The sequence below is a fragment of the Schistocerca serialis genome, chromosome 3 (assembly GCF_023864345.2).
Source record: "Schistocerca serialis cubense isolate TAMUIC-IGC-003099 chromosome 3, iqSchSeri2.2, whole genome shotgun sequence".
Lineage (NCBI taxonomy): Eukaryota > Metazoa > Arthropoda > Insecta > Orthoptera > Acrididae > Schistocerca > Schistocerca serialis.
In genome coordinates this window covers 105,545,476-105,568,317 of record NC_064640.1, presented here as the reverse complement: position 1 = coordinate 105,568,317, position 22,842 = coordinate 105,545,476, and the positions used below count along the sequence as shown (strand labels likewise).

At 46.6% G+C, this 22,842-nt stretch overlaps 1 protein-coding gene across 5 annotated transcripts in view; it reads left to right on the top strand.

The window, feature by feature from the left end:
* The window catches only part of LOC126469782 (uncharacterized), a 510,509-nt gene that overhangs the window by 79,237 nt on the left and 408,430 nt on the right, over window positions 1-22,842 (top strand). For all 5 annotated transcript variants that reach the window (XM_050097021.1, XM_050097018.1, XM_050097023.1 and 2 more), the window contains one exon: window positions 18,716-18,760. The gene's annotated coding sequence lies outside the window, so the exon portion shown is untranslated. Of the gene's footprint in view, window positions 1-18,715; window positions 18,761-22,842 lie in introns of those variants that run through there.

Genomic DNA, 22,842 nt, shown 5'->3' with positions numbered 1-22,842 from the left:
CGATCAGTATGTCTCTTCTCCCTCAATGGGTGACCGTATGGTGTGCAATGTCCAGTCACGGAATAATCGGTGTGACATTCCTTGATGGCACTGTGACTACCGAACAGGACGTGAAGATTTTGAAAGATGATTTCATCCCCATTATCCAAAGTGATACTGATTTAGCAAAGACGTGGTTCATGCAATACGTATCTCGACCCCATCGCAGCAGGAGTGTGTTTGATGTCCTGGAGGACCGTATATATAATGTAAAATTGTGCACTTCAAACTGCGAAGAAACGTAGTATCCGCAGACCATATTATCAATGAGCCACATTTGGGAACAGTTAACTCGTACAAATACCTGGGTGTAACGCTTTATTAGGGATATGAAACAGAATTATCACGTAGACTGGGTCGCGAGTAAAGCACGTGAAAGACTGCGGTGTTCGTTTGTGAAATACCAGGAAAGTGCAGTCTGTCTTCAAAAGAAACTGGATGCAAAACATCCGTGCGAACCATCCTAGAATATTGCTAAAGTGTGTGGGAGTCACACCCAATAGAATTAACGGGGGATATTGAATGTATACAGAGATTGGTAGCCCGAATGACAGATGTGTTTGACCCGTGGAGTGTCACAGAGTTCCTGAAGAAACTCAACTGGCAGACTTTGAAGATGCACACAAACTATCCCGAGAAAGCCTGTTTACAAAGTTTCAAGAATTGACTTTAAACGATGACTCTAAAAATATACTAAAAACACCCTACGTACCGCTCCCGTCGGGCTCGTGAGGACAAGATGAGGCCAATTACAGCGTTTAAACAATCATTCTTCCCGCGCTCCATTTGTGAATGCAGTGGGAAAAATAACCTACTAAGTGGTACAGTGGGACGTACCATCTGCCATGCACTTCAGTGGTTTGCAGAGTACAGATGTAGATGTAGTCTACCTTCACATCAGCGTTCATACTACGCAAAACATTTTGTGTGGCCGAGGTATTTGTTATTTTCACTCCCTGTTCTATTTGTGAGTGATGCGTAGGAAGATTTCTATTTCCTCGTCGCGGTCATTTCACGAGAGGAAGTAATACGCTGACGGACTCTTATTGGAACGTACACTCTCGGAATATCAGCAGCAAACCACTCCGCAATGTACATAGCATCTGTCGTAGAGTCAACCACTGGAGTTTGTAGAGATTTCCCGAAACGAATCTGTGACTAAACTCGCCGCTTTTTACAGGATAATAATCCAACCCGATAACAGTTACAGACTGGTGAACAGTACTCAAGATTCGGTAGAACGAGTGTTTCACAAGCTATTTCTTCTCACGATGAAATAAATTTCCTAAGGGTTATTCCATTAAATCCCAGCCTGGTCTCTGATCTTTCGACAATTAATTTTATGCGATTTCACTTAGTCGCTCCGCATTTTACAGTCGCAGGCTGTTTCCAGTTGTGGTAGTCAGCGGATAGACCACTGGGCTTGGTCCTTGGGGTACCGGATTCATCCCCGGTTACGGACGGGGATTTTTCAAAGTTTGTCCATCCAGTAAGGACGTAGATCCATTCATCCTTCTATCAAATGAGTACCGGGCATATTTCCTGTGGGTAAAAGGCGGTCTCAATGAAGTGCTCGCCGCTCTGCCCCTCCTAACGCCTCGGCGAAGAAAGGTTGCTCTCTACCTGTAGTAGGCCAGTAGCCCAGTCACGGATTTGTGCAACGGTTTTCTCCTTATATCTGTTTCCAGTGATTTATCGTCAAAAGATAAATCGTACAATAATGGATCTCTTATCTTATTATACGCAATAGCACGGTAAGTTGCGCTGACAGGCATACAAAATATGACATCTGAATTCTTTGAACCAGTTAAAAGTTCATGGCAGAGATTTCTGTAATTTATAAGGGGGCGATCAAATAGTTTCCGTTCAAAGGCCGTACAGTCTAAAATCTTTATGCCACTCAAGCCAAATCGCCACGAGCATGGAGACAATCATCCCACCAGCGAACCATGTTGGAGATGCCCATGTGGTAAAACACCGTGTTCTGCCGTCAGTGCCTGCTGCACATCACCGTCCGACAAGAATCGTCGACCCTTCAAGTCCTTTAAGTGACCGAAGGAGTGGTGATCGCATGGGGGAGATCAGAACTGTAGGGTGCGTGCTCGGGTGTCTCCCCGTTGAGTTAGCGTGACTTATGTGTTCTAACATTTGCAGATAGGGGACGAACGTTAGCATGAACCAGCAGCATCCTTCGACGCAACATTCCACAACGTTGTTTTTTGAGAGACTTGCTGCCCCATACAGATTCACTATTGTCAGATGGATGTCTACCTAAACTACTGGCCATTAAAATTGCTACACCAAGAAGAAATGCAGATGATAAACGGGTATTCATTGGACAAATATATTATACTAGAACTGACATGTGATTACATTTTCACGCAGTTTGGGTGCATAGATTCTGAGAAATCAGTACCCAGAACAACCACCTCTCGCCGTAATAACGGCCTTGATACGCCTCGGCATTGAGTCAAACAGAGCTTGGATGGCATGTACAGGTACAGCTGCCCATGCAGCATCAACACGATACCACAGTTCATCAAGAGTAGTGACTGGCGTATTGTGACGAGCCAGTTGCTCGGCCACCATTGACCAGACGTTTCCAATTGGTGAGAGAGCTGGAGAATGTGCTGGCCAGGGCAGCATTCGAACATTCTCTGTATCCAGAAAGGCTCATACAGGACCCGCAACATGTGGTCGTGCATTATCCTGCTGAAATGTAGGGTTTCGCAGGTATCGAATGAAGGGTAGTCACGGCTCGTAACACATCTGAAATGTAACGTCCACTGTTCAAAGTGGCGTCAATGCGAACAAGAGGTGACAGAGACGTGTAACCAAAGGCAACCCATACCATCACGCCGGGTGATACGCCAGTATGGCGATGACGAATACATGATTCCAATGTGCGTTCACCGAGATGTCGCCAAACACGGATGCGACCATCATGATGCTGTGAACAGAACCTGGATTCATCCGATAAAATGTTGTACCATTCGTGCACCCAGGTTCGTCGTTGAGTACACCATCGCAGGCGCTCCTGTCTGTGATGCAGCGTCAAGGGTAACCGCAGCCATGGTCTCGGAGCTGATGTAAACGTCGTCGAACTGTTCGTGCAGATGGTTGTTGTCTTGCAAACGTCCCCATCTGTTGACTCGGGGATCGAGACGTGGCTGCACGATCCGTTACAGCCATGCGGATAAGGTGCCTGTCATCTCGACTGCTAGTGATACGAGGCCGTTGGGATCCTGCACGGCGTTCTGTTTTACCCTCCTGAACCCACCGATTCCATATTCTGCTAACGGACATTGGATCTCGACCAACGCAAGCAGCAATGTCGCGATACGATAAACCGCAATCGCGATAGCCTATAATTCGACCTTTATCAAAGTCGGAAACGTGATGGTACGCATTTCTCCTCCTTGCACGAAGCATCACAACAACGTTTCACCAGGCAACGGCGGTCAACTGCTGTTTGTGTATGAGAAATCGGTTGGAAACTTTCCTCATGTCAGCACGTTGTAGGTGTCGCCACCGGCGCCAACCTTGTGCGAGTGCTCTGAAAAGCTAATAGTTTCCATATCACAGCATCTTCTTCCTGTCGGTTAAATTTCGCGTCTGTAGCACGTCATCCTCGTGGTGGAGAAATTTTAATGGCCAGTAGTGTGTGTTTGTCCTTCGGCAGCCAAGAAAAGGATAACAGCACGTTGGTCCTGCTTGAACGCATTTGGTAATAACGTCGCAAGCGTCAACGGTTCCACACTAACTGCACGCACTTCGGAAAGACACGGATGCGCACTGATCCCTTGCCTACATGTCGCTGCTTATATACCAGCATCGGAGTCGCGCTACGTTGCATATACGCTACAGCAACGCCCTCGAACGGAAACATTCTGATGGACACCTTACACAATATATCAGGCTATCTTTCCATTCGATTCACGGATGAGCGTGAGGATGATGGTCGATTATAGTCCTCTCCTTGAATTCTGAACAGCGTGATTTTGTAACGTATTATTTCCATGCTGTCAGAGTTTGTCAGCGGGGTAATTACTCGATCTGAGTTTCAGCCCGGAGAAGTTTTTACGACACGGCAAACCACCGTAGTCGTAGATTTTGACAAGGCGTTCAGAACTGCACAGGAGCTGGAAGAGCCTTTTCTCGGCAGCCAGAGATGGGTGTAAGAATTTTACTCAAATATAGGCACGCACTTCGGAATAGTTTCGTTGCTTGTGGTATGCTGAACGTTTCCTTTGAGGTCACGAGAAATTTTCTAGTCCGTCTATAGTTTTTTTCTAGTCTATACTGTTATTAGCTGCAGATAGCAAGCGCAGACCAAGTGTTCGATTCTTTAGCGTTCCATGTTGGTACTGTAGAGGAAATGCATAGATAGGCAGCCTTGCGGGATCATTTTAATGAAGGGTTGGGGAGTGTGACCATAGTGTCTCGTGAGTTTTCTTTGCTTGAAATCAAAAGTTCTTCCAATTCAGTACAACAGTAAATAATCATCGTTGCAGAATTACCCTATTATGGGGCTGCTGTTGCAATCCAGAGCTTCGGAATCCTTTAGAGGTGTTCCTTCATATCTTGGGTCAGGAAGAATGAAATCCACCAAAACTTTTTCCCCGAGTTTCTGGCCACTGGTGTCCCTTTATATATATAATCACTTACTTTCATTGTGCTACAAATGCCTAAGACTTTAATAATGATAAAATAATCGTATAGAAAATATTGAAATGTAATCATAATTGTTGACAGTGGTGGTGGTGGTGGTGGTGGTGGTGGTGGTGGTGGTGGTGGTGGTGGTGGTGGTCACCCCAATTACCCCTCTCTCCCTCCTCCCTCCCCCCCTCCCCCCTCCCCCCCCCCACTACGATTGGATCCGCGCCTGGTAAAAAAGACTGAACTAATGAAAGCGTCTGTGTGCAGGAAAGAGCGCCAGCAGCTAGAGTACTGATTAGCTAAGGATCCTAAACGTAGGACAAACTTCTGGAGTCTCTTAGCACAGGTGTACGTGATTTTTAAGGCTGCGGATTTTGCTGCGGCAATAGCCAATCGGCAATGCGATGACGGCTTTGTGATGGCTCGGAGAACTGAAGAGTTACAATTGGAGCTTTCTGTAAGAAGTATGAATAAAATGTATTGTTTCCGTTGAAGGTTGAGGATTTGATTCGGTTATGTTCTTCTGGTCTGGCCTTTACGCCTATCGGCTGTTGTTTCTTTCTGTTCTGTCTCCTGTGGTTGCTAAAGACTTTTCCGAGAACCAGAGTGACGTTAAAAATACATTGTTAGCGGTCTTTTGTTTTTAAATTTGTGTTTAAGTTCCTATGGGACCAAACTGCTGTAGTCATCGGCCCCTAGGCTTACAGACTACTTAATCTAAGTGAAACAAACTTACACTAAGTACAACACACACACACACACACACACACACACACACACACACACACACACACACACACACACACGCCCGAGGGAGGACTCGAACTTCCGATGGGGTGGAGCTGCGCGAACCGCACGGCCACCCCGCTCGGCTCTCTCTTTCTTCCATGCCATTGATCAATTTTGAAATTTAGCTGAGTACAGTTGAAGAGCTACAGGGCTGTGATAAACTGTGAGAGTTACGAATTTATCACCTTGTCTTGCGGGATGTATCGAGGCTGGCTTAACTTAAAATAGTTCACCAATATATAAATGCAAAAAATTGATGCTGGTCCACTGATTAACAGTTCCTTGGCCAACAGTAGTGAAATTTCTTGCGTAGCAGGACCCCGTGTGTCGTGAAGAGCCAGAGCACGTGGAACACGGTAAGGGTGTTCCTTAGTGGCTTGGCATTGATAAGAAGAGAAGCCGAATGTTGACATTTCATCTTCGCCATCTTTCCAGAAGTGATACGCAGGTGTCTGAGGAACATACGTAGGTTTCCTCCTGGAAACCGGTTGTTGGGCATTCCCTTCACTGTTTGGCGAGAGAGACAAACCTGAGGCCATTCGGTTTTGTCTTTCTGCGCAGGTCATCATTATCCCCTGCTCGTCCGACCTGACAGAAGAACCATACATTTGAGTGGAAATTACTGTATATATCGTACAGTTGTTCAGTAAGCACTCTTTCGTAAACAAACTGCAGTTCTCAGTGTCCTACCAATCACCAGTTGATTGACCTTCAAATAAATCTGTACAGAGAAAAACTGGCAAACATTCTACCCTTCCCTCCCCTCCCCCCCCCCCTCCCCCAGGGGGTCCACAACTCTTTTGTGGATACGTGCGGAGCGAGCACGGGACCCTGAGCTAATGTGGCCCTCCTTCCTTTCCGGGCTGCATACCTTCCTTTTCCGCATCCTTCCCTATCCCCCATCTTCGCCCCCCCCCTCCCCTCACCTCTGGCTCTTTCCTTCCCTTTCTCCCCCTCTGGGAGTATGGTTTGTGCCTACGTCCGGAGACGGACGCTCGTAAATTTAACGCATTCTTCGCCTTCTCTGCTTGTATGTCTTCATCCTTCCTTTGTACTTCTCTTTTCCTTACCTCTTTTCCTTACCTCTTCTCCTTACCCTTTTCTCCGCTGCGGCGTTTGAGACCTCTCTTCTTTCCTTTCCCTTTCTTTGTTTTTCCCTTCCTCTTTTTTCCTCCCTGTGCGTGTCTGAAGGCCGACCCACACATTTTCGTGCGTAGCCGGTGACAGGGTAACGCGTAATTCCCCACCCCGGGTAGACAGGTAGGACACGTACGTACCCCCTGCTAACGGCCAGGCCCAGGGAGTGGTGATTACCTGAGCTGATACCTTCCGAAAGTGCCGATTGGTCCCTTCATCCGTTTGTCAGGAGGTGTGACCTGAGGTGTGAACAATCACCTAAGGCGGGAGTGCCCTCAGAGAGGGCCCCCACAAGGGAGGAGCGCGCCATCGGAGACGCCGGTAATCATGTGGGATTCTTCCGCAATGGTTTCCTCACCTTCCAGTATGTCTGTTCACAAGCGTAAGTTCACTGAGTCTCAGCCACAGACAGTTCTTCCATCGTTGCCACAGTTCCTTGCTGTTTCTCGGTCTGATGAAGGTCACGACTTCTCCACGGTCAACCCTTTCATTATTCAGAAAGGTGTCGATGCAATTGCAGGTCCTGTAAAGTCTTGTTCCAGATTACGGAATGGCACCTTGTTGTTACAAACATCAGTGCCCTCCAGGCACAAAAATTGCTGTGTACTTCACTTCTCCACACCTTCCCTGTGCGTGTGGAACCGCACCGTACTTTAAACTCCTCGTGTGGAGTTGTTTATACACGCTCCCTCGATGGATTGTCTGACGACGAAATTCAGCACTACCTGTCTGACCAGGGCATAACGGCTGTTCATAGAGTTATGAAAAGGGTTGACACGAACATCATTCCAACCCGCACTGTCTTCTTGACATTTGACAAAGTTCGACTGCCATCCAAAATCAAAGCAGGCTATGAGATAATTTCCGTTCGCCATTATGTCCCAAACCCTACGTGTTGCTATCGGTGTCAGCGGTTCAATCACACCAGCCAGTCCTGTTCCAAGCCAGCCAAATGTGTTACATGTGGCAAGGATGCCCATGAGGGTGCTTGTCCACCTCCATCCCCTCGCTGCATCAACTGTATGGGTGACCATGCTGCTTCCTCTCGAGATTGCCCCATTTTCAAAGACGAAAAGCTCATCCAGGAAATCAGAGTGAAGAAAAAGGTGTCGACCTTTGCTGCTCGAAAATTATTCGCCAGTCGACAGCCCACCGTGCCTCAGACAGCAAAATGCAGCACTGTCCTTGCTTCTCCTCGGCCAACAAAGGAGGCGGCCACGCAGACTTGCGACCTCACCTTTAGTGCCACGGTCGTCAGATCGGCCAGCGCAAAGATCGCCCGTTCAACCTCACCACTTTTGCCTGCCCACTCTACGGCTCACCCGGTTCTGCTAAATCTCGAGCCCAAAAGTCAGACACAAAGACTTCGAAAAAAGAGCATACTCGTGAAGATTTTTTACGTACCCCAACTTCACAACCATCGGTTCCTCCTTCATCTAAACATCATTTTTCCAAGAAGGCTAATAAGAAACCCAGTTCATCTCTTTCTCCGCCAAGGCGTGTCTCATCTACAGCACCACCTGGCGGAAATCGCCCTCGGCCATCTTCTGTGTCGCCGAGGCGCACTGCTGGCGGCCGATCGCTGGTGGCAGGAGCTGCTCCTGAACAACCTATGGATCAGGATCTTCTGCCTTCGGCTGAATGCCATTCCATGCTGTCGGTCGCAAGCTCTGAGCAGTCGTTGAGTTGACGGCAACCTTGGTCACATTCCTCCATTTTCTGTTCACCCAATGTCTATTATCCACTGGAATATCCGCGGCATTCGAGCCAATCGGAATGAATTGTCGATCCTCTTACGATCCTACTTGCCGGTCATCTTCTGTCTTCAGGAAACAAAGCTGCATCCCCATGACCGCTTTGTTCTCCCCCATTTTCAGTCCATCCGATTTCATCTCCCCTCTGTTGAAGGCACTGCAGCCCATGGAGGACTCATGATTCTTCTCCATGATACTCTCCATTATCACCCAATCCACTTAAACACTTCCTTCCAAGCTGTCGCTGTCCGTCTTTCCCTTTCTCGATATACCTTTTCTCTTTGTACTGTATACATTCCATCGTCCACACCAATGGCACGATCTGATCTCCTTCATCTTCTTGGTCAGCTTCCACCCCCCTATTTGCTGGTTGGGGACTTCAATGCCCACCACCCGCTCTAGGGATCTCCACATCCTTGTCCACGTGGCTCACTATTGCTAGACGTCTTCCACCAAGCGGATCTAGTTTGCCTCAACACTGGGGTCCCTACATTTTTGTCTGCCTCCACGACAAATTTCTCTCATTTGGACCTTTCGGTCGGTACTGTTCCGCTAGCTCGGCGCTTCGAATGGTTCGCCCTTGGATACACACTCGAGTGACCACTTTCCATGTATCCTTAGACTGCAGCCTCAACTGCCATATATGCGCCCGCGACGCTGGAAGTTTGCCCAAGCCGATTGGACACTTTTTTCGTCTCTAGCGACATTCGATGACCGTCACTTTCCTAGCGTCGACGATGAGGACACACACATTACCGACGTTATTCTTACAGCTGCGGAACGTTCAATACCACGCACCTCCGAATTGCCCCGGCGTCCCCTAGTTCCTTGGTGGAACGAGACATGCCGTGACGCAATACGTGAGCGGCGACGTGCTCTTCGCGTTTTGCGCCACCATCCTACTTTCGGCAACCGTATCCGCTATAAGCAGTTCCGTGCGCGATGCCGTCGCGTCATCCGCGATAGCAAGAAGGCAAGCTGGAAATTCTTTATTAGCTCATTTAACACCTTCACTCCCTCCTCGGAAGTTTCGAGTCGGATTCGACGGTTATCAGGCGCGCCTAGTTTCTCCCCGGTCTCTGGGGTCACTGTCGCGCGTGATACGTCAGTGGACCCCGTCGCAATTTCTAACTCCTTGGGTAAACACTTTGCTGAGATTTCGAGCTCTTCAAATTACCCGCCAGTGTTTCTCCCGAAGAAACGTGCAGCGGAAGTGCAACCTCTTGCTTTCTTCTCTCAAAATCGCGAAAGCTATAATACTGTTTTCCCCTTGCGGGAACTCCAACATGCACTCTATTCTTCTCGCTCCTCCGCCCCAGGACCGGATGGTATCCACATCCAAATGTTACTGCATGTATCAACCCATAGTCTGCGTTACCTCCTTCGTATTTATAATCGAATTTGGACCGACAGTACTTTTCCCAGACGATGGCGGGAAGCTATCGTCGTTCCTGTTCCGAAACGTGGAAAGGACAAACATCTCCCCTCTAGCTATCGCCCCATTTCTCTCACGAGTAGCGTATGTAAGGTTTTGGAGCGTATGGTGAATTGCCGTTTAGCTTGGTGGCTGGGGTCCCGCGGTCTTTTAACACCTGCCCAATGCGGTTTCCGAAAGCATCGTTCTGCAGTTCACCATCTTGTTTCTCTCTCCACTTATATCATGAACAATTTTCTCCGGAAACGCCAAACAGTAGCAATATTTTTTGATCTGGAGAGAGCATACGATACCTGTTGGAGGACAGGCATCCTCCGCACACTGTTCTCTTGGGGCTTTCGAGGTCGGCTGCCCCTTTTTCTTCGCGAATTTATAGCAGAGCGCACATTTAGAGTGCGGGTGAACACTACTCTCTCCCGTACTTTCTCCCAAGAAAACGGGGTACCCCAGGGCTCCGTGCTAAGTGTTGTACTGTTTGCTATTGCCATAAATCCAATTATGGATTGTCTCCTTCCTGATGTCTCGGGCTCCCTCTTTGTGGACGATTTTGCGATCTACTACAGCTCTCAACGGACCAGCCTTCTTGAACGACGTCTTCAAGGATGTCTCTATCGCCTCTACTCTTGGAGCACCGAAACCGGCTTCCGTTCTTCTCCCAGTAAGACCGTGTGTGTTAATTTTTGGCGACGTGAGGAGTTTCTTCCACCCTCCTTACATCTAGGACCTGTCAACCTTCCGTTTTCGGACGTCGCTAAATTCTTGAGTCTTACGTTTGACAGAAAACTGTGCTGGTCCTCCCACGTTTCCTATCTTTCGGCTCGCTGTCTGCGATCGCTCAACACCCTCCGTGTCCTGAATGGTACCTCCTGGGGAGCGGACCGAGTGGTCCTTCTCCGCCTCTATCGCGCCTTAGTGCGCTCGAAATTGGACTATGGAAGCACAGTTTACTCCTCTGCTCGGCCGTCTATTCTTCGTCGTCTCGACTCTATCCGCCACCGTGGATTACGTTTAGTGTCTGGAGCGTTTTACACCAGCCCTGTGGAAAGCCTTTATGCTGAGACTGCTGAACCTCCGCTGTCCAATCGGCGAGCAGTCCTTCTGAGTCGTTATGCTAGCCATCTGTCTTCCATGTCTGCTAATCCAGCCCATGACATGTTTTTCGACGCCTCCTTTGATGTAGGGTATGCAGGCCGCCCCTCCTTCCTACTATCACCGGGAGTCCGCTTCCGTCAACTACTCCAGTCTCTTTCCTTCCGCTTTCCTAAAACCTTCTTGACAACTTGGGGTACAGCACCGCCTTGGCTCCGTCCCCGGATCTGCCTGCTCCGTGGCCTTTGTCAATTTCCCAAGGATGGTACCCCTTCACTTGTTTATCGTCGGGCATTTGCTGCTCTGTGCACAAATGAAGGAAGCCACATTTATGTACACTGATGGCTCGAAAACATCGTTAGCTGTAGGGAGTGCCTGTATTGTTGGCGACACCCCAAATCAATTTCGGCTTCCCGACCAGTGTTCGGTTTATACTGCGGAGCTTTACGCTGTTCTCCAGGCTGCCCACTACATCCGCCGCCATCAGCGGATACAGTATGTTATCTGCTCAGATTCTCTCAGCTCTCTCCTCAGTCGCCAAGCTCTTTACCCTGTGCACCCTCTGGTCAACCGGATTCAGGGCTGTCTGCGCTTGCTCCACCTGGGGGGCGTCTCGGTGGCGTTCCTCTGGCTCCCGGGACACGTTGGTATCTGTGGAAATGAGGCGGCCGATATTGCGGCCAAGGCTGCAGTCTCTCTTCTTCGGCCAGCTATTCAATAGATTCCCTTCGCCGATCTACGGAGCGTTTTATGTCGTCGTGTTGTTCTTTTATGGCACGCACATTGGTCGACACTTCCCCATAATAAATTGCGGGACGTGAAAGCTCTTCCCTGTGCTTGGACCTCTTCCTCCCGAACGCGTCGTCGGGAGGAGGTAATTTTAACTAGACTCCGGATAGGGCACTGTCTTTTTAGCCATCGACATCTTTTAAGCGGCGATCCTCCCGCACTCTGTCCCCACTGCTCTCAGCTTTGGACGGTAAGACATCTTTTAATTGAGTGCCCCTATTTTACTCCGTTACGCGCCCGTCTACAGCTGTCGCCTGATATATCGTCAATTTTAGCAGATGACACGCGCTCAGCCGATCGCGTTCTCGAGTTTATTAGTGCCAGTGAAATGACGTCAGTCATTTGAAGATTTTTTTTTTTTTTTGGGGACAACCAACCCCTTTCTGTAGTGGATTTTTAAGCCTTCCTTCTGCTTTTAGTTTCTCCAATTTTTTGAGTTTCGTTCCCATTGCTGATGGTTTCCATTTTCGATTTTTACTGTTTCCTAAGTCACGGACCGGGCGCTAATGACCATAGCAGTTTTGCGCCCTAAAACCAAAGCAATAAAAAAACCTCTACCCTTCCTAGCTACAGCTCCTTGAAATACCGCTTCAGCGTCTTGTTGTTCAGTAGCGGGTGTACCTTGGTGGTTACGGGTCATCCTTTTAACCCGGAGCTCAATTTTTTTTCCTTGTAGTTGACGTAGCTTGGGCCTTTAACAAAGCTTCATGAATGAGACGTTTTGTAGAGATTTGTATTCCGCGTTGAAACGTAGTTGCCCTAAAACTGGCTGGCAGAGTTGGGTGACGGATTGCGGGAAAGAAAGGGCGACCACGTCAGACAGGACTGTGCTTAATAACTAATCTTTGCACTGAAGACAGCTTGACAGGATGTACACTCCTGGAAATGGAAAAAAGAACACATTGACACCGGTGTGTCAGACCCACCATACTTGATCCGGACACTGCGAGAGGGCTGTACAAGCAATGATCACACGCACGGCACAGCGGACACACCAGGAACCGCGGTGTTGGCCGTCGAATGGCGCTAGCTGCGCAGCATTTGTGCACCGCCGCCGTCAGTGTCAGCCAGTTTGCCGTGGCATACGGAGCTCCATCGCAGTCTTTAACACTGGTAGCATGCCGCGACAGCGTGGACGTGAACCGTATGTGCAGTTGATGGACTTTGAGCGAGGGCGTATAGTGGGCATGCGGGAGGCCGGGTGGACGTACCGCCGAATTGCTCAACACGTGGGGCGTGAAGTCTCCACAGTACATCGATGTTGTCGCCAGTGGTCGGCGCAAGGTGCACGTGCCCGTCGACCTGGGACCGGACCGCAGCGACGCACGGATGCACGCCAAGACCGTAGGATCCTACGCAGTGCCGTAGGGGACCGCACCGCCACTTCCCAGCAAATTAGGGACACTGTTGCTCCTGGGGTATCGGCGAGGACCATTCGCAACCGTCTCCATGAAGCTGGGCTACGGTCCCGCACACCGTTAGGCCGTCTTCCGCTCACGCCCCAACATCGTGCAGCCCGCCTCCAGTGGTGTCGCGACAGGCGTGAATGGAGACGCGTCGTCTTCAGCGATGAGAGTCGCTTCTGCTTTGGTGCCAATGATGGTCGTATGGGTGTTTGGCGCCGTGCAGGTGAGCGCCACAATCAGGACTGCATACGACCGAGGCACACAGGGCCAACACCCAGCATCATGGTGTGGGGAGCGATCTCCTACACTGGCGGTACACCTCTGGTGATCGTCGAGGGGACACTGAATAGTGCACGGTACATCCAAACCGTCATCGAACCCATCGTTCTACCATCCCTAGACCGGCAAGGGAACTTGCTGTTCCAACAGGACAATGCACGTCCGCATGTATCCCGTGCCACCCAACGTGCTCTAGAAGGTGTAAGTCAACTACCCTGGCCAGCAAGATCTCCGGATCTGTCCCCCATTGAGCATGTTTGTGGGACTGGATGAAGCATCGTCTCACGCGGTCTGCACGTCCAGCACGAACGCTGGTCCAACTGAGGCGCCAGGTGGAAATGGCATGGCAAGCCGTTCCACAGGACTACATCCAGCATCTCTACGATCGTCTCCATGGGAGAATAGCAGCCTGCATTGCTGCGAAAGGTGGATATACACTGTACTAGTGCCGACATTGTGCATGCTCTGTTGCCTGTGTCTATGTGCCTGTGGTTCTGTCAGTGTGATCATGTGATGTATCTGACCCCAGGAATGTGTCAATAAAGTTTCCCCTTCCTGGGACAATGAATTCACGGTGTTCTTATTTCAATTTCCAGGAGTGTATAATGCAGTGGACCAATTACTTGTCGAGTTTCTAGCCTGCGTACGCCGCCTCACGAGTGTCCATTCCACACAGTAAACTTTCCATGGATGGAGATAAAGCAAGACTGGTGACCGACAAACGTCACCAGCATGATTTGGAGAATGTAGCGATTTGTCACGCCGCATCTGTAATTTGTAGGAGGCTAGTGATCGTGTTGAAATGACTTATTTCAGGTTATTGTTGAAATTTTTGGATTACATCAGCGCCGAAAATGTTAATAGTAGATTCAACACCTCAGTATAATCTGACTCTATTATTACATCTGGTACCTAGAGATTAGTTTCTTCAAAATGGCGATGACAATGAAACACAAGCTGTCGTTGGTATAGTAACCCTGTGGGCAGGACTGATAAAGACAAGGTACGTTACTTCCATAAATTCGTAGCGCGAAATTATTTCTAATAGATGGTGCTGGAATGTGGCTCTGATAAGCGTGTAAACGCATGTCTTTCATTGCTTGTGAATAAAATTGACAGAACATAATAAAATGACTCAAATTCTTAAGAAAATCTAAAGTCATCAGAAAACTCTCACACATAAAGTTAAATCAGAAACAAACTGCTCAGATAATTAGTCAATCATCCAAAAAGGATCATTCTTGGTCTGATAAGGGTGCATCTTTACTATTCAGTATTTCTTGTAACAGTGAAGTGGGTGTAAAAGTCAATGGAGCCATTATTGTCTTATGTATCCTAGACATTATGTACTGATTGCAAACGGTAAGCACTATCAAGGTGGTTTGCTTAAGGCTATGGGTAAATATAGTAAAAACTGTGATCTAGGTACATAAAACGCGGTACTGTCATTGAAGCCTATCAACGTAACGAGGAAAAAAGTTTAAGTATCTTGGTACACGGTTGACTGGAGATGGGATATGACAAATTACCAAATATCTTTATGAAGTTTTAACAGGTTCTTAACTAAGACTGCAACCTGGATCTCAGTCTTCGATTCAGCTGGTTCTGCTGAATAGAATGGAATGTAGGACGTTTAAAAACCGTCTCAATGGAAAACAGAGGCATCTGAAATGTGGATCTGCTGTCGTCTTCTCAAAATTACATGAGCAGCATAAGTCACAAATGAAGATCTGCAGCGATTAAACAAAAAATAGTGAGTTGTTAGTTATAGTGAAAAGAAGAAACGCTGTTTATTTGGCTCATCGAATGAGAGATTAGAATTACCAGCTACCGCAGCTGATCACTGAAGGAAAAATAGGTCGATGGGGAAGACGTCATAAGATGAAGCGGCTGCAAAAGTGTATCAGTGCTTATGAACAACCGAACAATGTACAGGGCAATCAAGTGTGAATGCTAGGCATATGATTGCAAACATTGTCATGGTACACATTCGTGGTGGTGGTGGTGGTGGTGGTGGTGGTGGTGGTTCAGTTCAGGTATTTGAGTTTTTACTTAGCTTGTATTTGTTGCTGCAACTGTGTACAATACATGGGTAGGAGGGGTTAAGGACCCGGCACAAGCTTAGATAGGACAAGAACGGGGAAGGTGATAGAGTTTCAAAAATCAGAGTAAATATTATGGGAAGCTGGAAAGAAATTACTCTTGTCCCTTACAAATGGGACATAACACCATCTCACCCTACATGTGGCCTATTGTACGATGCTCACTAATCAGAATGAGTAGCTATGTGCACTTAACGTAAGAAAATAGGATAAAAGATGCTGCAGGAAGATAACTGAATTTGTTGATCACGTGAATGATTACTTCCAACAGCTAAGCTACGACACGTTATGGTAAGCTATTGCCGGACAGGAGGTCCAATATTTCTTTCGTGTTAAGTGGCGAATCACTGTCATACGAATACAGACTTCCTTATGGAAGACGTAGAAATAGGCATCTCTGGCCTTCAATGATCTAAGAGAGTTGGAAACAAATAAGTCGCCAGGTCCGGGTGGAATCCCAATTTCATTGTACCGAGTACTCTTTCAAAATGACCCCATCCTTGACTTGCGTTTCTCGCAAACATCTCACCCAGCACTAAGTCTCAGTTCATTGAGGAGGCAAGCTTCTGTCCATAAATAAGCCAGGATTGAGAAAACTTCTCTCTTTCGAAACTCGGCTTACCGTTTTCTCGCGCGATATCCTGCGAACCATAGATCTGGCTTTTGCTGTTTGTGCGTGATGAAGTTAATCCTGAAATGCTTTTTTCGCGATCATGGTTGCCTTTATAGGTTATGTGAACTCGCAAACCAGTCTACATTTTAGAGTTCGGAACATTGGCATCAGTGACGTTGAGACCCTTTGCGTGATGTGAAAACAGGTGTGTGTTCTGCAGTTAGTGCAACACACACAATTGGAATGATCTGGATCCACCAAACCGTGACTTGTAATAATTATGTGTACAATATTCAACTTTCTGAGTATCAACAGCTAACGAAAAGCCCTACTATTATTTCATACAGGATGCATGCCATTCGTCTGCGAAAGTATCTGGAGAATATTCCCATCACCAAAACACATGATAAAATAATGGTTGATGGTAATCGCTGACGCGGTCTCAAATGATAGTCAGCTACCGGTTAGCGTCTAGCACACGAGCAGAGATTTTGCTTTCAGTCGGCCGTTATCTCGAACAGGACACGACGCACTGCCCTCTATCCGGACCGACGGGCTCTTACATTCACCGGCTGGACAGCGCATTGTCCTGCTTGCCGAGCTGCCGGTTACTTAACGTCTGCCACTTGTCTGGTTTCTTTTTTCTGAGCTCGACTTACCGGTAAATTACGGTACAGTTGCTTTAAACGGAAGCTGCTGCCGCACAGAGAGTACATCCTATTAGTTGGAAGATTCCGAAAATGGCATAAAGTAGTGACGGACAGAATCGATAACTAGTTTTTCGAGAACAGAAAGAAATCAAATGTACATAGCAGAACAGAGTACTTTCCAGCGAGTACCGCGTAGTTGGGAAAACACAGTACACTACAGCCGTGCGGTTCGGCTGTTGCACGTAATACGGTTCTCTGTTCCTGGATGTGTATTGTCTAGCGTGCCCTTGTTCACAATGTGGGGTTCCCTGTCCTTTGTCAAAAATGGTTCAAATGGCTCTGAGCAATATGGGACTTAACCTCTGAGGTCATCAGTCGCCTAGAACTTAGAACTAATTAAACCTAACTAACCTAAGGACATCACACACATCCATGCCCGAGGCAGGATTCGAACCTGCGACCGTAGCGGTCGCTCGGTTCCAGACTGTAGCGCCTAGAACCGCACGGCCACTCCGGCCGGCTGTCCTTTGACCCCAAGTAAAAGTTTATGTAAATGAGCATAGCTACATCTGTTTCTGAAAAGAAGAAACTAATTTTGGAATTGCGCGTTTACTTTGCTAAGCAGTCCTCATGCGATTTATCGGGCAAGGTGGTTTAGCGCCGAAGAAAGTGCCTGGAAACAGAGGGGTCGCGCAATCGAATCCCTGTCGGACCACGGATATTTTCAGTCTGCGTTTTAACCTAACCTTCACCTCTTCACGGTGTGAGGAGTTGCCACGAGCCACGAGCTGCATCACGTTAAACTGCGGGTTCTTTTTCCGCGGTAGGAGAACTGGGGTAGGTTAGGGACACGCAGAAGTCGCCGAAGTGGCGTCCAGTTGAGAGACTGGCATCCAGACTTTAAGCCACACAACTTGTATTGTCAGGCGATATTAAGGAAACTACGCGGTGAAAATACTTTCGCTTGTTTTATAGGTGTACCAGAAGGAATGGTCTGTACTGAAGATGACAGTTTGTCATTCGAAGCAAAAAAGTCTGGTAAATTCGTCAGAAGAAGAGATTTGTTTCACGGTGTCGAAGATGAAAAAGTGCTCCTAGCTCTTAAAATACGCATTTTACAGTTTGTTTACTAGACACTTTTGTTTCAAATGATGATTCCTGTCATATCCCTGAATACTGACCATTCTTCATGGGAAACCCTGTGTTATTAGGAAAAATAACCGTATAATTTATGCTGTTGCAGTAGATGTTAAAATTTTTTAAGAGCTTAACTCTAGAATGCAATTGAAACTTGAAAAGCTTTACTATTTTCGATCGACTTTCCTTCCAAAATATTACAGCTCCTTGTGTTATGCAGGAATTTTGAACAAAATCCTTTTGGACTTCTGTTAGTGGAAAGACGGAGTACGCTTGATCCAGTATTGTTTTACTTTAATATCTTTCAATGGTAGGTTATTTCCTATACAAAGGTTTCGATTTCCCTGCATGGTTTAAGGTAATCTATCCTCTGTAAACCTCTTCATCTCTGTGTAGCTAGGGCAACCTACATTCACTCGATCTGCTTGCCTTATTTATGCCTAGGTCTCACTTTACAGTTTGTACCACTCACGCTGCCCTCCATTACCAAACTAATGGTTGCTTGATTCATCAGGATGTTCCAATGATCTTGATAGCAGCCCATCTCTATTGACTTCGATGTCGACGGGGTGTTAAACCCTAATCTTCCTCCCTTTGTTAATCCCTTTTGATACCAGCGTGTCGTTAAGGTCTTACCTTGTAAATAGAGGAAAGACCGTTAGATCGTTATAAACATCACTTGTATGTCTAGCCTAAGAGTATAAGTGTGGTTCTGGGATACTATATTATGTGTAACAGTACTGTGAAATGTTTGCAGTTTTTTGTTACAGTCTCATTTCATGAAATAAAATTCGTATAAATATTTTCTTCTTAACAGTTGCTTTTATTTTTTCTCAGGAGCTCGACTTCCGTTCACGAGAAGTGTCAGCCTCTTTCCATACAGTAAGTAAAAGCCTTAATTTTTCATATTTTCAGTTCAGCAGATAGACAAGTGTCTCATATATTCGTTTGAATGATGATCTTGCTGTGCTCTAAATGTTCACTTGATTCTGTGTAAAGTTTTCGCAGGAGGATCATTTCAGTCATTGACTCAGATTTCATTCATTTGTTAACACGAAGTAGCTTTACGTTGTACATGTGAAATCCCTCTCCTGTGGTTGCTGTACTAGTAGTTCATTAGTTTTGGTCGTTATATGGGACTGCTGATGGGACAGATGTGAATATCAGCGGTGGTTTGTAGGTAGTGGTGCTGCTAAATCGTTCACCGGAACACATTAAAGTGCACACAACTATTTCGCTTTGTGTCTTCAATAACAGGCACCGCACCGTAGTGTGCGCGCGCGCGCGCGCGCGCGCGCGCGCGCGCGTGTGTGTGTGTGTGTGTGTGTGTGTGTGTGTGTGTGTGTGTGTGTGTTTGTTTGGGGGGGGGGGCAACCGCACAATAACCCTGGGTTCGGAGTGGGGCGGCGGTGGGGTGAGTGGACTGCTGTAGCCTGCTGCGGCATATTGTAGGCGAGGTCATTAATACACAGTATGAACAACCGGAGCTACCTCGTCATCTGTCGATGACTCTCCATCGAAGATAACTTGTTGCGTCCTGCCTACCAAAAGATTCTCAATCCAGTCACAACTTTCGCTTGATATCCCAGACGATCACATTTTGGACAATAAGCGTAGATGTGGTACTGAGTCAAATGCTTTTCGGAAATAAAGAAATACTGTATTTACCTGCTTGCTTTGATCTATGGCTTTCAGTATATCCTGTGACAAAAATGCGAGTTGCGTTTCACATGATTGATGTTTCCGGAATCTATGCTGTTGGGCATGGTCATTCTGTTTGGGATACTTCATTTCGTTTGAGGTCAAAATATGTTCGAAGACTCTGCAACAAATAAATAATAATTTCCGTGGATCTCTTCTGCTACCCGTCTCGTAGACGGGCGTTATCTGTGTTTTATTCCAGCTACTGAGCACATGTTGTTCGGGGATCTACGATAGGTAACAGTTAAAAGGGAGACTAACTGAGCGACAAATTCAGTGTAGTATGTGATAGGGATTCCATCAGCTCCTGGAGCTTTGTTCAGTTATAATGATTTCAGCGGTTTCTCAACGCCACTCCCTCTAATATCTACTGTACTCATCTTTCCAGTAGTATGAGAATTAAACTCCTTGTAAAGGAACATTTGACAACTGAGTTAAGCATTTCTGCTTTCACTTTGTTACCCTCTATTTCGGTGTCTTCTCCCATCTGTGAGAGATTCTACACTCTTTTTGATGACACTAACAGTCTTCACAAACGACCAGAATTTCTTTGGATTATGTAAAAGACTTTCAGAAAATATTCTGCTTTGGGAGTTACTGAAGGGTTCACGTATTGCTCTCTTCACAGCAAAACGTTTTTCATTTAGCATATCTCTATTTATAGCCCATAGTTACACCTATTACGTAGCAGTGTGTTTCTTTAGTAGTTCCTTTGCAGTGACTGTATAACATGGAAGGTTCCTCCCATCGCTATCAGTTCTTCTGGAAGCATACCTCTCCCGTGCATGGTCAACTTTCCTTTCAAACTTTAAACCATAGTTCCTCTACATGCTCCTGTACTGAGCTAAAAGTGTCAAGTTGCTCATTGAAGTATGACACTACTGTTTCTTTACCTAGTATATTGAAAATATATTTCGGCTTGTTTTAACTGGCCTTTGTACTTTGGTAATCATTGTTCCTATAACTGTCTCATGGTCACTGATACCAGTTTCGATGTTTTCATCATAAGTGGGGTTCGAAACCATCTGTTGTAGGTAGTTTCCAAGAGAAGGCATGTAGTAATGTTTCACAAGACGGCTTGTCACGCCCACTACTAACAACTGTAAAACCACAATTTATTGTTGGATAGTAAGTCACCTCCGATGATTACAGTTCGATTTGGGTAGTTACTGTTAGCGAACTGAGGTTTTCTTTAAAGTTTCCGGTGACATCGCGAGATGAGTCTGGTGGTCGATAGGATAGTTACAGTTCTATATCCAGCCCAGATGATGAGTCTTGCCCAAATAATCTCGCGTGCGGCTTCAATTTCTATCTTCTTCGATTTGAGCTTCGTGTCTACTGCACCATGTACACCGTCTCTATGTCCCATTAACGTATCCTTTCGATACACGCTTAAATTTTCCCCAGAAGTCTCACTGATCTCAACTTTGACTATAACAACCTTTCTGTACCTAATATTGCGTGAGATTCACTACTTTTTAGGAAAGCTTCAAACTCTGATTCTCTGTTGCGAATGCTTCGACAGTTAACCATTAGAATTTTAGTACTCTCGCCTTTGGGGTAAATTTCATTGTACCTTACACTGATACTTCTGGATCTACAAAAGGTAATTTTATCTGAACTGGATGGAGAGTAACCTAATCTAAAAAAAAAAAAACTTGTGTATCCCCATACACCCAGCTACCTGGGTAGCAGCCTTTGATCTTTAGTACACATTGTACTCATTTCGTTGGGACCTTACAGTTCCCAAATCTATGGCCCAAGTCTAGGAAGTCACAGCGTAGCTTGCACAAATCCTTCGCACTCTCTGCTCCAAGCATATCACTCGGCTCAGAACGTGGAGCCACAGTGTTTACTGGAGCCAGTGCTGCAGGTTGAGAACATTGTCGGAACTTCTGCCAGTCACTAGAATAGTCAAAGTATGATCTCGGTTCCCAGACGACAGGCATGGTGTTTCTTCCCATCACATGCTGACATTTCCCTAAAACAGGGTTTCCTAATCTTTGTTGCACGGTAAGTGAAAGAACGTTCCGCGAAGTACTGTTCGTGACATGGCGGTCATTTTGGCATTTCGACGATGCTAATTTTTAAAAATTTTGTTAGTTAGGACTTAAAATTGAAGTAATCACTGAATAAAAAATTTCTTATTTTTTAAATTTTATTAACCTTCAAAATAAACAAGGTGTTTCATCAAAGTATTTCCCAATGCTCCCTCAGAGGAAAAGTTCGAGAATCCCTGCGCTAAAGGGTACCATTATTCGGAATAGGTTTGAACTCCCGACGATTAACACACCCCACTTTTTCTTTTTTCTTTTTTCTATTTTTCTTTTTTCTTTTTTCTTTTTTTCCTTCCCTTGACACACAAGTCTTCGCATTTCCCAACAGATGACGTTAATTTTACTGGCTCAGCTTCAATGGAAGACAACAGCTTGAATTTGGTGGCTCTACTTGGTGCCATTATCCACTGTACAGGAAGCCTAGTACTATAATCGAGACGCTGCACATGTTAAAGCGACAGAGTAGTGATCTAACCTGTATTTCATGAAGAAGAGTCCGTATCCGCACTAGTAGTACTTGAGGTACCTTTGGTATCTCTGGTACATGACTCTTGGATTCTCGACCAACATACATTGCTCTGTGGTTAGGACACCGCTTAAGATGTAATGGAGGGAATCGGTTATTGCCTTTGTAATCCTGGTATCAGATTTCATTCCATATGTTACCGCGAGGTGTCAGCCTCCATAGGTGAGTGGTTAGCGTAGATGGCTGCTGTGCACACGATCGGGGTTCTATTCCCGGAAATGCCGAGTATTTTTGCTTGGTGGTTGGACTGTACGGAGTGCACTCAGCCTCATGATGCAAACTGATGAGGTACTTGACCGAATAGTAGCGCTCCACTTTCTGGGAAGTCTGCGAAACGGCCGGAAAAGCGGTGTGCTGACCACATGGCCCTCCATACCGCATCGGCATGACGCCACAAAGTGGAGGATGAGACAGTGGCCGGTAGATATCCCTTTAGTCTAACGGCCTCTGTTAGAGGCTGAAATGATGAATGCAAAATTCCATCGACAGTAGAGTCTCCAAAACATTTGTTATCCTTCCTTTCTTCATATGCTCAGTGTTTGCAGTATTTGGCTATATGTTACGTCTGCACAATACGCTCTTAGTCGCATGTTGCTCACGCGTATAAAATTTACTGTTTGCGGCATTTTTTTCTGCTTGTTCTGTGGTCCAACATGCGCTGTCCATCTAGTTCTTGTGAA